Raw genomic sequence first — 14,985 nt, 5'->3', positions numbered from 1 at the left:
CTCAGTCTTTACTTCTTGATTTTTTTTTTTTTTTACTTCTTGATTTTTGTGTTTGAGTGATCTAGCTGTCCATGGGCTTGTGAGGATGATTTATATTTTCCTCTAAATGAAGGGTGAAACAGATAGCTCATAGGTTATTCTGGTATAAAATAGGCCCCTTTGAAAACCAGCCTGAGGCTTTTTTTTTTTTTTTTAATATAGTACACACTGGTTTGATCTTCTAACAAAAATACTGCTTTTAATTACTGTGCTGTCTTTGTTACACTTATAACCTCTGGAACACCAAAATGGCAACACAGTCAAGTCTTTGCCTTTAAAGATCTTGCCTTTGTAGTTGTTTATTGGCAGTTCATCATATTTAGCTGGAATTGTGTCTGTAACATTCTAATATGTACTTTATGTTTTCAGGTAAAAAGCAAAATAAAAAAACCTCAATCTAAATTGATTTGTTTTTGAATTTTAAAATTACTTTTTCATTTTTCAAAAGTACAGAATAATTAAAATAATGCAATAATGGTATTTTCTATGGAGTTTCATCATTTCTAATTTTGTTTGTGGAGATTATAAGTTATGATCTATGAGTCTTCAAAGAGTTTAGAAATTTAATTTCCCTTTTAAGTCGACCACATTTTCTGGGTTTTAGTTTCGATTATTTTGAAGCCATAGAGATGAAAAATCAATGTGTAGCATAAGAACAGTTTTTCCTAGGAAGTGGATCTAGTTTGTGGTTGACAGTAGTGATTTCCAAACTAGCTAATCGTTGAGATAACTTGGTGAGGTTTTAAAAATAAATATAGCTATATTTAGACCTAGACTTTGGAAGTACCCTTTCAATCTTTATTTTTTAAAAAATTCCCTCATAGTTTCTGATGACAAGCCCGAAGTCTGGTTTAGAACACTGGGTCCAAGAATTCAAAGTCATGAGTGTGATTGGTCTCTTAGCCTATTGATTGTAGTCACTCCCTTCTGTGACCTGAGACTTGGCTTCTGACCATGAACCGCTCATGGATGACAAGGCAGATCAGGTCCTCTTCTCTGAAGACAGCTTATTCCTTATCTACATCAAGCAGCAGCCTTATCTCTGGGAGCTTCTTTCTTATTTTTTTTTGGTTAATGGTTAATGGAGTGGTGTTGTTGAACTGCCACTGATTGAGACACAGTGGTCCTTTCCATTGACTAGAGTTGGAATTCAGAAACTCAGTTTCCTTCTAGAAGTCGTAGCTCCTAACTCTGCCTTGGTGTAGGAGATGTTCCAGGAATATGTGAGCGAAAGCACTGGTATCAGATTGCATGGAATTCTGCCTCTCCCATGTTCTAGATGTGTTTTCCTATTGGCAAAATGGAAAATATGTGATGGGAATCTTTAGAGAGGTAAACTGAGTTTGCTTTATCACTGTAGTTAATAATGCCATAAAGCAATAATAATAATAAGGAGATATGAGATTTATGATATAAGGTATGAAATAATGCCTATCCATACAAATAAAGTGTTTAGTAAATGTTAATGGTGGGTTGTTTGTCTTTATTGGTTTTTTTTTTTTTTTTTTTTTGTGTAGTAAAGTTTTATTAAAGTATAAAGGAGATAGAGAAAGCTTCTGACATAGGCATCAGAAGGGGGCAGAAAGAGTACCCGCTTGCTAGTGTTAACAATGAAGTTATATACTCTCCAGTGAATCCAAAGAATGTCTGGAGGTTGTAAAGACCTCATCAGACCTACTCCCATAATTTACATTTTAAGATAACACTGTCCTCAGGCAAGATACATCCCTGTAAAGACCAGGTCTTTATTGTTTTAAGATTTTTAATGAGCTTGTTTTATCACTGTTTCATGAGCAACATAGTAGTGTTACCGGTGTTTGAGTGACATTTCTGTCCGAATATAAGAAGTGTGTTGTTGCTTTCATGTTTTGTTTCATGAGCAACATAGTAGTGTTACCGGTGTTTGAGTGACATTTCTGTCCGAATATAAGAAGTGTGTTGTTGCTTTCATGTTTTATGCCATGTTTTATGCCATTCTTCTTTGAGAGCTCTCATTTGCCCTGCATTTGCAACATAAGGTTTTTCTAAGGTTGCAAAGAAAAAGCCGAGGTAATGGAGCAGTGACATGGTTGAGTCTGCATGAAGGTGACTCAGTTTTCAGCCCTTGAGGTACTTGAGCATCATGTGTGGTGATGAACTGCATCTCGTTTATGACAATGCAGCCAACTCTTTTTGGATATAAACAATAGCACAGCTCATTGGACAGGAGGGTAGAGCCGGCAGTTCTGCGAGTGTCACTGGTGTGTAAACTAAGCCGGTGATTTTATATCATCCTAAATAGCTAAATAGCGTGATGAAATACAGGCCCTTGAATTGTCTTGATGCTGCTGTCTATTCAGCCTGTCTGTACCCAGGACGACAAGAAGGCTGTAACCGGCTTTCATGAATGCAATATAGATTTGATATCGCACTTTTTATTGACTATGACACGATGGGTTTGGGCACTTTAAATGACAGAATTCTTCCTCCTTTTGAAATGTGAGTTAACAAAATACTTATTCTTAGAAATTGTCATCACGACCTTGTCCATTTGTTTCCATTGTGGTTACCCTCCCTCCTGCTCCTTTATCAGAGAGACGACACACACCCAAACAGTTCATACTCATCAATACTTGCTACCAGAATTGAACCATTTTGTTTTCAAAGTGAGGTTTTGCATTTCAGAAGAAGACACATAAACTGGGCCACACATTGAACACCCTCCAGTAGATGACCTTGACACTCTTTTCTGTATTGTTGTCTGTGTAGAAATGATCAATTCCTCTGACTTAGGGGTGCTTTGTCCACTTGTGAGGTGGCAGTAGTGACACTTACTGGCCCCATGGGAGCATTGAGTTACTGCCATCACTGTGCAGTGTCTGATGAGTAAATAAATGAGCAAGGGTGACTGCTAAAGGCTGGATGTTTTTGCAAGGGTGGACTGTAGTAGTTGACTGGTCGTTTCAATAAGAGACTAAGAGGAACCCTGAGGTTGTCTTCCTCTAGGGGGCTTAAGGCATCCCTGGCGGCTCAATGGTAAAGAATCTCCCTGCCAAGTGGGAGACAAAAGTTTCAGTCCCTGGATTAGGCAGATCCCCTGGAGAAGGAAATGGTGACCCACTCCAGTATTCTTGCCTGGATAAATCCATGAACAGAGGAGGCTGATGGGCTACACAGTCTATGGTGTCGCAAAGAGTTGGACATGACTAAGCAACTGAACAACAACAGAGGCCTTAACCTGTAAAAATTATGAACAGTTCAAGATAGCTCATTATCCATTCAGTTTTTGCAGTTTCATTGGATACCTGCTATGAGCTCTGTGCTGTACCAGGCATAGGAGATGTAAAGCCTAGTTTAGTAGATTCTAATGGAACAGAAACATCGTAAAATAAGTGTCTTTCCTTATATAGCAAACTGTGCTTGTATTCCATGGGTCAAATGCTGTGCAACACATAGATCCAAGCATGGCTGCTGAACATCATCAGTTGCTCTTTTTTTTTTTCTCTCTATGAAGTTGAATAGAGATACTTCCTGCCTTCTTCCACAGATTACGTTTAAATGCAGTATGCAGCCCAGGGATAAATGTTAGCAGCTCATTTCACTTGGTTCCATCGGGAAGAAGTTATTCGGGAATGCATTCAATTGTGATTTTTCCATACTGTAGAATTCTTTTCTCAACCACACCTTGTATTCCTTTGAACACAAGAAGTGTATATCACAGCCAGGCATAATAAAAATGAGTCATACCATATAGTTCATGTTTGTATGAGACATTCCTAATACTTAAACATTAATGAGTGAACGTTCCCCTTTATATATGTGTAAATAAATATATCTGTATACATATGTACCTATTTCTGTATTCATTATATGTATTTATAACATATCTATACATACGTGTTTATAAAAGGAGTCAAACTGTAGCTCTGTATTAGAGTTTTTAATAGCTAGTAACATTAAGCAACATTGGTTGATTTTAAAAGAAATGTGTTGACAGCACATTGGGAGTCCGACAGAGTTGTTAGGTAGATAAGAGAACCAGACTTGGAGCCATGAAGCTGAAGCAGTACCTCAAACCACAGCATGGAATTGGTCTGCCTAACAACCACTGAACCTACCCTGTTGCCCCTGGTACACCAGGAACCCAGTCTTCTCCCACCACGCCCATCCCCATGAATGCCGACTACTTATGTCTAGCACCTGAGTCCTCTGCAAGTACATCTGACTGCTGGATCCGAAGTCACGTGTTCACTCCTGAGCTGCAGGAGAGGCCAGAAAAGAATTATGATTCCCCACTTCTCTAGTAGAAGGCTGGCTCTGCAGCCAAAAGAATGTGCCTAACTGTTTTAATAATCATACCAGAAAGTTTGAAAGGTAGAGAAGATGAAAATATCATGTTCCATTATTCATATATAAAAGTATTGTAAAATGTAATTTTCTTAGTTTAAAAAAAAAATCAAGGTTTTATGTCAGTACAATTATAGGTTTTATACTTTTACATATACATTTTGTTTTCAATATTGTGTGCTTTTGTATTGCGGTTTACATCCCTTATGTGTCCTTTTAAATAGTTGCATAATAATAAAAATGAATGCACTTTGTGATTCTTCTCATGCTGGAGATCACTCACACATTTTCATTATTATGAAAAATAATATGGTGAATATGTGCATGTCTAAAGCTTTTACATCTGGATATTGGATTTAGGGGTTAAGAGCCCAGGGAGAAATCTTTAGGGAAGATGGAGCCTTGGTCTTTTTTGACCAAGATAACATTTGTTCCAGTGCTACTGGCATTGATGGTGACCGCATTAAAATTCTAGTTTAATCAGTAGGAAGATAAATGTTATAATGCTGTCAGGATTTATCTCTCTGTATGGAATTACTTCTGTGGTTTTTCTTTCCCTTATCTTTTCTCATCTTTATGTTCTAAATTTTCTCCAAACATATATGTTACATTTTTTAATAATAAAAGTGATAAAATATTTGTTTCCTCCCTAGTCTTGAGGGCAGTTTCAATACAATCCCCTCAGTGTTTTTTCTCTGGTACATTCCTTCTTGTGGTGACTATTTTGGAGGTCTTTAAGCAAGTGTATTTTCCATATCACTTGTAGCAGGGCATTGGTGACTCCTGAGAAATGAACCCTCGATGTATCCTGCTTATTTTGGTTGGTTTGGAACGCAGCAAACTTGGGTTTAGATCTCTGACTGTGTGAGAGCAGGTGAGTGATATTAGACTAGTTATTTAACCTCTCTTCTCAGTTTCCTCATCTGCAAACCAGACGAGTGAAAGCACTTACATTGCTATGAGCATCAAGTAAGGTCCTCGTCTATGAATTCCTGAGCCTGTTGCTTATACAGAAGAGATGCTCACAGAAGTAAATTATCTTCTGTAATTTTCTTTAAGCAGAGAGGGTAAAAACTGTGTTAAAACTCAGTCTCCTAGCCCCTCCCATTTTGAATGTGGAACATTGCATGGCTTGTTGTTAAGTAAATAATCGTATTGTAAAGGCTTCCAAGGTGGCTCAGTGGTAAAGAACCACGGGTCATTGCAGGAGCTGCAGAAGACGCTGGTTCGATCCTTGGGTCAGGAAGATACCCTAGGAGAGGAAATGGCAACCCACTCCAGTATTTTTGCCTGGGAAGTCCCATAGGCAGAGGAGCATGGCAGGCTGCAGTCTGTGGCAATGCAAAAGAGTCGGGCATGACTGGGTGACTAAGCACAATCACACACACACACACACACACACACACCTAAAGGAAAACCAATAAAAAAATATTGCACTATATGGCCTTTCGTGACATGCTTTTCCTTAATCATTTCTGTTTTTTCAAGAAAACATGTCCCCCTTCCCTCCCTCTGTCCTCTCCTCCCTCCTTCCTTCTCTCTCTCTCTCATTGTATATCAAATGATAACTTTGCAAACATATTCAATGATAAAGTTATTAATATAACTGCATCATTATATCAGTTCAGTTCAGTTCAGTCGCTCAGTTGTGTCCGACTCTTTGCAACCCCATGAATCACAGCACGCCAGGCCTCCCTGTCCATCACCAACTCCCGGAGTTCATTCAAACTCATGTCCATCGAGTCGGTGATGCCATCCAGCCATCTCATCCTCTGTCGTCCCCTTCTCCTCCTGCCCTCAATCCCTCCCAGCATCAGGGTCTTTTCCAATTAGTCTACTCTTCACATGAGGTGGCCAAAGTACTGGAGTTTCATATTTCAGTGCTAAAGGGAGAGGAGACAACACTCATATTCAGGCATTACAACGCAAGAATTTTCTAGAGTGCTAATTAGATAAAACAGACAATATAAGGCATCTTCAGTTTGGCAGTTGAGATCACTTACTTTGCTAAAACTAAGAGTCCATTTATGGTCACTTAGAGCCACATTTATGTGTTGCAAGCATCATTTGAGACAAAAGATTTTGGAGATGATAGTTTAATGAGTGCAGTTTCTTCCACTTTAGCTTTTTGTTTGTTTATCCTTCTGAGTATTTTACAGAATTTTTTTTTTCTTTAAATGTAGAGGATGAGGAGGCAGATAGCAAAATAAAACTAGAGCTGAAATCTTTAAGACCGAAATTGAAAATCATTAGAATTAATTTTTCTGATAAACACCCAGGGCAGCATTTGTGTCTGTGTTTATACGTCTAAAAATTGTTTAAACTTTTTTTCTTTTTTTATGACTTTTTGAAGGAAAATTTCTAAGATACATCAAAATAGGAATAGCATATTCAGCCTCATTCTCCCCTACTATTTATAAATGCTTTAAAAGATACCAGTGTTTGCGTCACTTCTATTTTGACCTTTTAAAAGCATTTAGAAAATAAAAATCTATGTGTCATATAAAAATTATAAATTAATATACTTTAAAGTTGTTTTATTTATATACACACATATTGTTTTTTGGCTACACCATGCAGCTTGTGGGATCTGAGTCCCCTGGCCAGAGATCAAACCTGGGCCCTCGGCAGTAAAAACATGGCATCCTAACTACTGGACTGCCAGGGAATGCCCAGAAGTTGTTAAAATACATTGAAAAATAATTCCTTTTTAAGTATATCAGAAACGAGTAAACGTAAACTATTTTTCTTGTTATTGTTGTTTAGGAGGGTAAGGAGGATTTGTGCGAAACATTGTACAAACTAACCGCTGATGAACTCTGGCTTTGTTTGCAAGTGCGGTAATGTTCCTTTACTATTTATCAGGTAGAAAAGACTTTTAAGTGATATTGCCAATGTACTCACAGTGGCCAGTGCGCTCAGAGATGCCTAAGCAAGTTTCCGGTGTGCTTTTTGAATCATTACAAATGTTTATCTCCATTCTGTGTAGTTTTCGGGCATAGTTGATCATTATTGTGTGATATTGATAGTTCTCATTTTACCTTTCCCTCCCCACCCCACCCCGTTACTGTCTAGAGCTCAAATCTCAGATTGTGAATTAAGTTCTTCACAGAGATGATAGCATTTCTTCCTCCTTCCATTTAACTGAAAGTGTCCTTTACGTGTTCAGTTCAGTCACTCAGTCATGTCTGACTCTTTGCAGCCTCATGGGCTGCAGCACGCCAGGCCTCCCTGTCCATCACCAACTCCCGGAGTTCACTCAAACTCATGTCCATCAAGTCGGTGATGCCATCCAGCCATCTCATCCTCTGTTGTTCCATTCCCTTCTCCTCCCCCCTATCCCACCCAGTCCCCCCCAGCATCAGGGTCTTTTCCAATGAGTCAACTCTTCGTTAAGACCAGACGTAAAATAACTGTTGACTTTGAAACTCAGATGGACTTCCCAGATGGCACTAGTGGTAAAGAACCTGCCCGCCAACGCAGGAGACATAGGAAACATGGGTTTGATCCCTGGGTTGGGAAGATCCCCTGGAGGAGAGCATGGCAACCCACTCCAGGATTCTTGCCTGGAGAATCTCATGGACAGAGGAGCCTGGAGGGGTATAGTCTGTAGGATCACAGAGTTGGACACAATTAAAGCAACTTAGTACCCATGCATGCTTGAAACTCAGATACACGAAGAAAGCTCATCAATTGTTTATGACATATCTACACTATTCCTTTGGCTTGACTGGTTTTGTTGCCTTTTTTTAAGGAAATCTACCCTCAGAGGTTTGGGGTGGTGAATCGACACAGCATCTGTTGGCGTAGGGCTTCTCCAGTGTCGGGACTGGGGCCGGGTCATTCTCTGTTGTGAAGGGCTGCCGTGCGTGCTGCAGTGTGTTTAGCATCATCCTGGTCTCTACCTATAAGATGCCAGTAGCAGCCACCCCCGTCCAGCTGTGACAGCTAAGCATGTCTCCAGACATTCCCGAATGTTCCTCGAAAGGAAAAATCGCCTCTGGTTGAAAACCACCGTTATAAAGGGTTGGACCATCTAAAAATGTGTACATTTGTGTGTGGGTTTCCCTTTCCTCCGTCCCCACCCTAACCCTCCGTTTGTAAGGTGAGGAGAGGAATGAGGGGGTTGCTTTCACATTGGGATACGTCCCTCTTTCTCTCTACTACATGTAAGATACAGACTTTGGGGAACTGACTAACCCATTGCCTTTCATTTTTTTTTTCTTCCAAACCAGATAGTGCATTGGGTCATGTAATCAAAGAGTAATCTGCACTTCTCTTCCCTAACTTTTTTTTTCCCGATACTGGTTTATAATTAGGTATATGGCAACTGGCATTTCAGTGATAACAGTGGCTCATTTTCTTTCTTATAAAAGACATCAGTCACTATACTGTACACTGTTTTAACCTTTAAAAATCCCATGATACAGATGCTTTTGATTAACAAAAATTCCTTTTGAGTCTGAAAGATTCTGTTTGCCTGCCAACCGCTCCTCCCCCGTTTCCGCACACATCCCCCCACCTCCCACCAGAAAAGGAAGAAGGAAAGGAAGCAGCATCAACCTTTAAATTATTCCAAATACTGAGGCAGCTTTCCCATAAGAAATTTTCCCTTTGACTCTATGTTGTAAAATTCAGTTTTCATTCTGTTCACTTAGGAATCAGGTCGAACATTGGCCTAGTGTCCATGCAGGCTATGTTAAAGAGAGGCTTATTTATAATGAAAGTGTGAAATCAGGTTTTCAAGAGAAAAGCATACTACAAAGCTACAGTTTCACAATCAGTGCTACTATGCTGAAATATAAATTCTGCAGATAACTCATCACATAGTAGTATTTAGTGTAGTGTTGGGAGTCAGCCTCAGATTTCTCATCCCTAAGTGAAGTGAAAGGTGATCAGTTGAGTCCGACTCTTTGTGACCCCGTGGACTATACAGTCCATGGAATTCTCCAGGCCAGAATACTGGAGTGGGTAGCCGTTATCCCTAAAACAGGAATAATAACAGCCCTTATCTCATAGGGTTGTAGTGAAGATTAAATAAGGAAATCTGTTGAAAAATTTTAGGAAAATTACCTGGTATATGAATGCTCCCTGGTATATATGTGGTATACAGATAGGGCTTGGATATATAGGGCTTCCTGGGTGGCTCAGTTGGTAAAGAATCCACCTGCAATATAGGAGACATAGGTTCGATCATTGGGTTGGAAAGATCCCCTGGAGAAGGAAATGGCAACCCACTCCAGTATTCTTGCCTGGGAAATCCCGTGGACAAAGTCCTTGGGGCCACAAGATTCAGATACAACTTAGTGACCAAACTACCATGTATGGGTGCTCAATAATTACTTCATTTTCACTTTTTAATAGTTTTTCTTTGTTATGAGAAACCCCAGTAATATTCTCATATTCTTTCCTCTTTTCAAAATTCCCATTTCTGTTCTTGAAAGAAGGTATTTTGTCCCTTTCCTCCTTATCCATTTTATCCATTATTTTGTCACCCAAAGAAATTCACATTGGGCTATCTCGGTTACATTATTGGTTTTGTGTAGATATCTTTATACATTTTTATGGTTTTGCAGCAAATTTTAAATCCCTCTGAGAGCTTGCATTGTAGAGTGTGATAAATCTTTTTTTTTTTTGTCAAATGAACTTTTTTTTTAATGAGGAAAATACAGCTCCTCCTAAATATCTTTACAGTTCAAGTTTTAGTTGACTGTTTTTTTTTTCCTATGACACAAATGTAGACCATTGGCCATTTGGTTTGAAAGAGGTAGTCCTAAGTTTGACTGAAAAGGGTATGGTTTGAGTTTTATTCCCTCTGCACAAGTCAAGAGAAGATCCTCTGGAGGAGGAAATGGCAACCCATTGCAATATTCTTGCTTGGAAAATCCCATGGACAGAGGAGCCCAGCAGACTACAGTCCATGGGGTCACAAAGAGTCAGTCACAACTGAGCACACACACAGGTTGATTTTAAAATATTTCATTTTTGGCTAAAATATATATCAGTGAGAATAGTACACAGGCAGATCCAGCTTACTCTGTTAAAATGTTTCTCTCAGAGGTGCTCAGGATGACAGCACTACAGAGGAATGACTGGTTCACGTTGAATCCATGATCTATTCATTGAATGTAGAGTTAGCTCCCTTAGAAGAAAGCTTCAGGCGAAGATCCAGAATGGCAAGCAAAAAAGCAGACATTTAAGCTTGTGGTATACCAGATTGATCAATAGATTGACCAAGTGCTTGCTTAGTAAATACGCTACCATAGGACTTTTCTTTTTATAGAAAATGAATACAAATGATGTATCAGGTATGTACATTTCTTTGTGCTGTATGAATGCAGATAGATTGATTCAAGCTTAAATAAAAGAAGAGAATAATATAATGAGCCCCTCATATACTCACCACTTAGCTTCAACAGTTTTCAACTAATGAGTCATCTTGTTTTCTGTATATATCTCCTTCTTACCTGCAAATTATATATGTAATTTCATCTTTATATGTTTTCTTGCTAGACCTCTTCTAAAAAAATCATAGCCAAAAGTTTTCATACAATGTTTAGGGGTTTCCACTTTTGCTGAGGCCCCAATTAAGAATGAGTACTTGAGCTAACTCCTTTGGAAGTGGGAGAGAAAAAAAGATTTCACGGAGCCTTCTGAATGATACTCCAGTCAGCAAATGTCCAGTGCTCCCAGATTCTTGTTTCTTCTCTTTTAATCTTACCTTTGGCCTGGAGGATCCCCGGGACGGGGGAGCCTGGTGGGCTGCCGTCTGTGGGGTCGCACAGAGTCGGAAACGACTGAAGCAACTTAGCAGTTAGCAGCTATCAGTGATATTTGAATCAGAAAAAGGTAAAAGGATACCTGAAAGAGGCTGGACTGCCCCCTCCTTTTTGCCCTCTCCACCTGAAGAAGGGAATGGCAACCCACTCCAGTATTCTTGCCTGGAGAATCCCATGGACAGAGGAGCCTGGTGGGCTACAGTCCATGGGATCACAAAATTGGACATAACTGAGTGACTCACACTTCACTTCTCCTTCAGGGTGGCTTTTTCTTTCCTCCCTTCTTTCTTTTTTTTTTTGAGCCAGATGAGTTGAGTGATCTAACACTGATCTACTTGAATGTGAAAACAAAAAATCCAGGACTAATAATAATGGAGGGCATTATTAATTTATTGATCATTTACTACATTAAGCACTTTTCATACATTTTATCCCTTAAACTAATCAACAAAATGATCAACTACTAGGTAGGTAGTATTTGTGAACCCATTTTATAGATAGAAAAACTGAGGTTCACAGCATTTAAGCAATTTGCTTAGGATTTGAGGTTGAATCTCTCTGAGATTTTAGCCAGATATAAGACAAGGCCACTTTCTCCATTGCACTCTGACAGTTGGCCATACATTAGCTTGTGTGTTCCAAGCAGGTGTACATGGGGTATTCTGCAACCATGTACCCATGTATAATTACTTTCATTGTTGATATGAGACCTTTCATAGCATTGTGTAAGAAAGTTCTTTATTCTGAGATTTTATGGAAGCCAAGAAGCAACTGGAGACAAGAGGTATCAGCTCATATATCTCATATCCAACTGTATACTAATAAGTGAGTCCAAGGCATCATCAACTATAGGTAGCTACTGTTGTAGTAAATTCGCTAAGTCACATCTGGCTCTTTTGCGATCCCATGGACTGTAGCCCACCAGACTCCTCCATCTGTGGGATTTCCCAGACAAGAATACTAGAGTGGGTTGCCATTTCCTTCTCCAGGGGATCTTCCTGACCCAGGAACTGAACCTATGTCTGTGGCATTGGCAGGCAGATTCTTTACCCGTGAGGCACCTGGGAAGTCTGACATGTAGCTCTTTGTTGTTGTAGGTGTTCAGTTCAGTCGCTCAGTCGTGTCCGACTTTTGCAGCCCCATGGACTACAGCATGCCAGGCTTCCCTGTCCATCACTAACTCCCGGAGCTTACTCAAACTCATGTCCATTGAGTCGGTGATGCCATCCAACCATCTCATCCTCTGTCATGCCCTACTCCTCCCACCTTCAATCTTTCCCAGCATCAGGGTCTTTTCAAATGAGTCCATTCTTCACATCAGGTGGCCAAAATTTTGGAGTTTCAGCTTCAACATCAGTCCTTCCAATGAATATTCAGGACTGATTTCCTTTAGGATGCACTGGTTGGAACTCCTTGCAGTCCGAGGGGATTCTCAAGAGTCTTCTCCAACACCACAGTTCAAAAGCATCAATTCTTTGGCACTCAGCTTTCTTCATAGTCCAACTCTAGACAGACCTTTGTTGGCAAATTAATGTCTCTGCTTTTTAATATGCTGTCTAGTTTGGTCATAACTTTTCTTCCAAGGAGCAAGCATCTTTTAATTTCATGGCTGCAGTCACCATCTGCAGTAATTTTGGAGCCCCCCAAAATAAAGTCTGTCACTGTTTCCACTGTTTCCCCATCTATTTGCCATGAAGTGATAGGACTGGATGCCATGATCTTAGTTTTCTGAATGTTGACTTTTAAGCCAACTTTTTCACTCTCCTCTTTCACCTTCATCAAGAAGCTCTGTACGTATAGGAGCCTCCTGATTATTCCTCCTGTGTCCACTATTCCTTTACATTCATGTAACCGCAGGGATGATATTTTACAAATGTTCAAGTCTTGTCACTTCTGTGCTTAAAATCTCCCCAAACCTTCTTATAAGTAGCAGAGAAGAAAAATCAGATTCCTTTCTGAGGCTTACTAAGCTCTACAGTATCTGGCCCCGACCACCTCTCTCAGTTTATGTGTTGACCTGGTCACTGTTCCAGCCCCTCGGTCTTGGTTATTGATGTTATTCTTCCAAGATGCCACGCTACTTCCGGCTCAGGGTTTAAGTGCCTCTGACTCTCAACATACCTGGTTCCTTCCCATCATTTGAGTTTCAGCTGGAATGTCCCCACTGCAGAGTAGCCTTCTTTTCTCCCAGTGGCTTACTTTATCTGTTCTGCTCTGCACTTGTGTCGCTGTGTGAACTTCTTCTTTCTTTGTTGACTTGTTGCCATCGTGTTTGTCTCTGCTTCCCCAGCTTCAGTATGGCTTTTGTGGGGTCAGAAGTTCTGCCTTCGTGGCTGCTTTATCCTCTGAGCCTCCGTAAATGCTAGTTGAACGAATGGCTGGGTTGTTGGGTGGGGTCGTTACAACGCACCGGCCCGTAAAACTCTCGGTCAGAAAGTACTTGTGAGCTGCTGCTAACAATTGTTGGAGTTGTTCATTCCAGACTGGAATTCGCTTATCACATAATGTGTACAAGAGGTCTTAGGAATTGCCCAAGACAGTGCATTTCCTCAAAAACTGGGAGGACCTCCTTGGTCTCGTGATCCAGGCCCTGAAGTCCGTGTTATTATGAGGCGGCTGCTTTTTGCCAGCTTTCAGCTCGTGTGGACTTGACCTTCAAACCGGCAGCGTTCAGCTCTCATTTCTGGCTGACCTTTTGCTTAGGCCTAGGGCAATGTTTTCATCTCTGTCAAACTTGACCACTGCCAGTTTCTTAAAGAGTGTCTGTCCTTCTGAAAAAGAGTTTTGCCGCTTGTGCCGTAATGATCTCTAATACCCGATAAACTGCAAACAATAGGGGCATTTGGGGGGAGAAATGCTGAAACAAAAAGGCGTCTTCGATTTGGAGGCAGTGCTAAACTGGGGCATAAAAAAAAGTTATAACACGTGGAAGGCGGCACTCACAACTCCCATTGGGGTGGGGGCAGCTGGACAGTCCTTACAATGAGCTCTTATTATAAGAACACCACGCAGTCACGTAATTGCAGCCCTTTAGAAAACCGTAAAAATGTGTCAGACATTGTACAAACTGAAACAGTCTGGGCTTGATTGTTAGACCAAAAATTTCAAAAGTAGCAGGGTCTTCTTAATCTAATCTAGTATTTAAAGAAAAAAAATTGAATTGAGGCAGATTTCATCATTACATAATGCCTTCATGAGTTTATTTCTGGTTTTCAAAATTTTTAGTAGCGAAATTCTGCCTGAATATATTTTTATTTGTCCACATCCACAAACTTTAATTTTTGTGGAATTTATAGATTTTTTTTCTTAATTACAAAATTAGCATCGTATACATTATTGTTGTTGTTCAGTTGCAAAGTCGTGTCTGACTCTTTGTGACATAATAGAAAATATTTAAAAGAACCAATAAGATAACAGTCATCTATACTTTAATCATCCTGAGATAGTCATGATGAAGATTTTTGCTGAATGATTTGTAACTGGTTTGTGTGTGTGTGTGCATATGTAATGAAAGCATTTTTAATTCAGTTTAGTGTCACAGAGTAGGTAGTGATTCTAACTTGTTTTGTGTTCCTGCTGCTGCTGCTGCTGCTGCTAAGTCGCTTCAGTCGTGTCCGACTGTGTGCGGCCCCATAGACGGCAGCCCACCAGGCTCCCCCATCCCTGGGATTCTCCAGGCAAGAACACTGGAGTGGGTTGCCATTTCCTTCTCCAATGCATGAAAGTGAAAAGTGAAAGTGAAGTCGCCCAGTCGTGCCCAACTCCCAGCGACCCCATGGACTGCAGCCCACCAGGCTCCTCTGTCCATGGGATTTTCCAGGCAAGAGTACTGGAGTGGGGT

General features: G+C 40.2%; 1 protein-coding gene across 16 annotated transcripts in view; it reads left to right on the top strand.

Moving 5' to 3' along the window:
- The window catches only part of MITF (melanocyte inducing transcription factor), a 235,441-nt gene that overhangs the window by 169,193 nt on the left and 51,263 nt on the right, over positions 1 to 14,985 (top strand). The window lies entirely within an intron of this gene.

The sequence above is a fragment of the Bos javanicus genome, chromosome 22 (assembly GCF_032452875.1).
Source record: "Bos javanicus breed banteng chromosome 22, ARS-OSU_banteng_1.0, whole genome shotgun sequence".
Taxonomy (NCBI): Eukaryota; Metazoa; Chordata; class Mammalia; order Artiodactyla; family Bovidae; genus Bos; species Bos javanicus.
The sequence above is the reverse complement of the archived record's forward strand: the minus strand, read 5'-3'. Positions and strand labels throughout refer to the sequence as shown.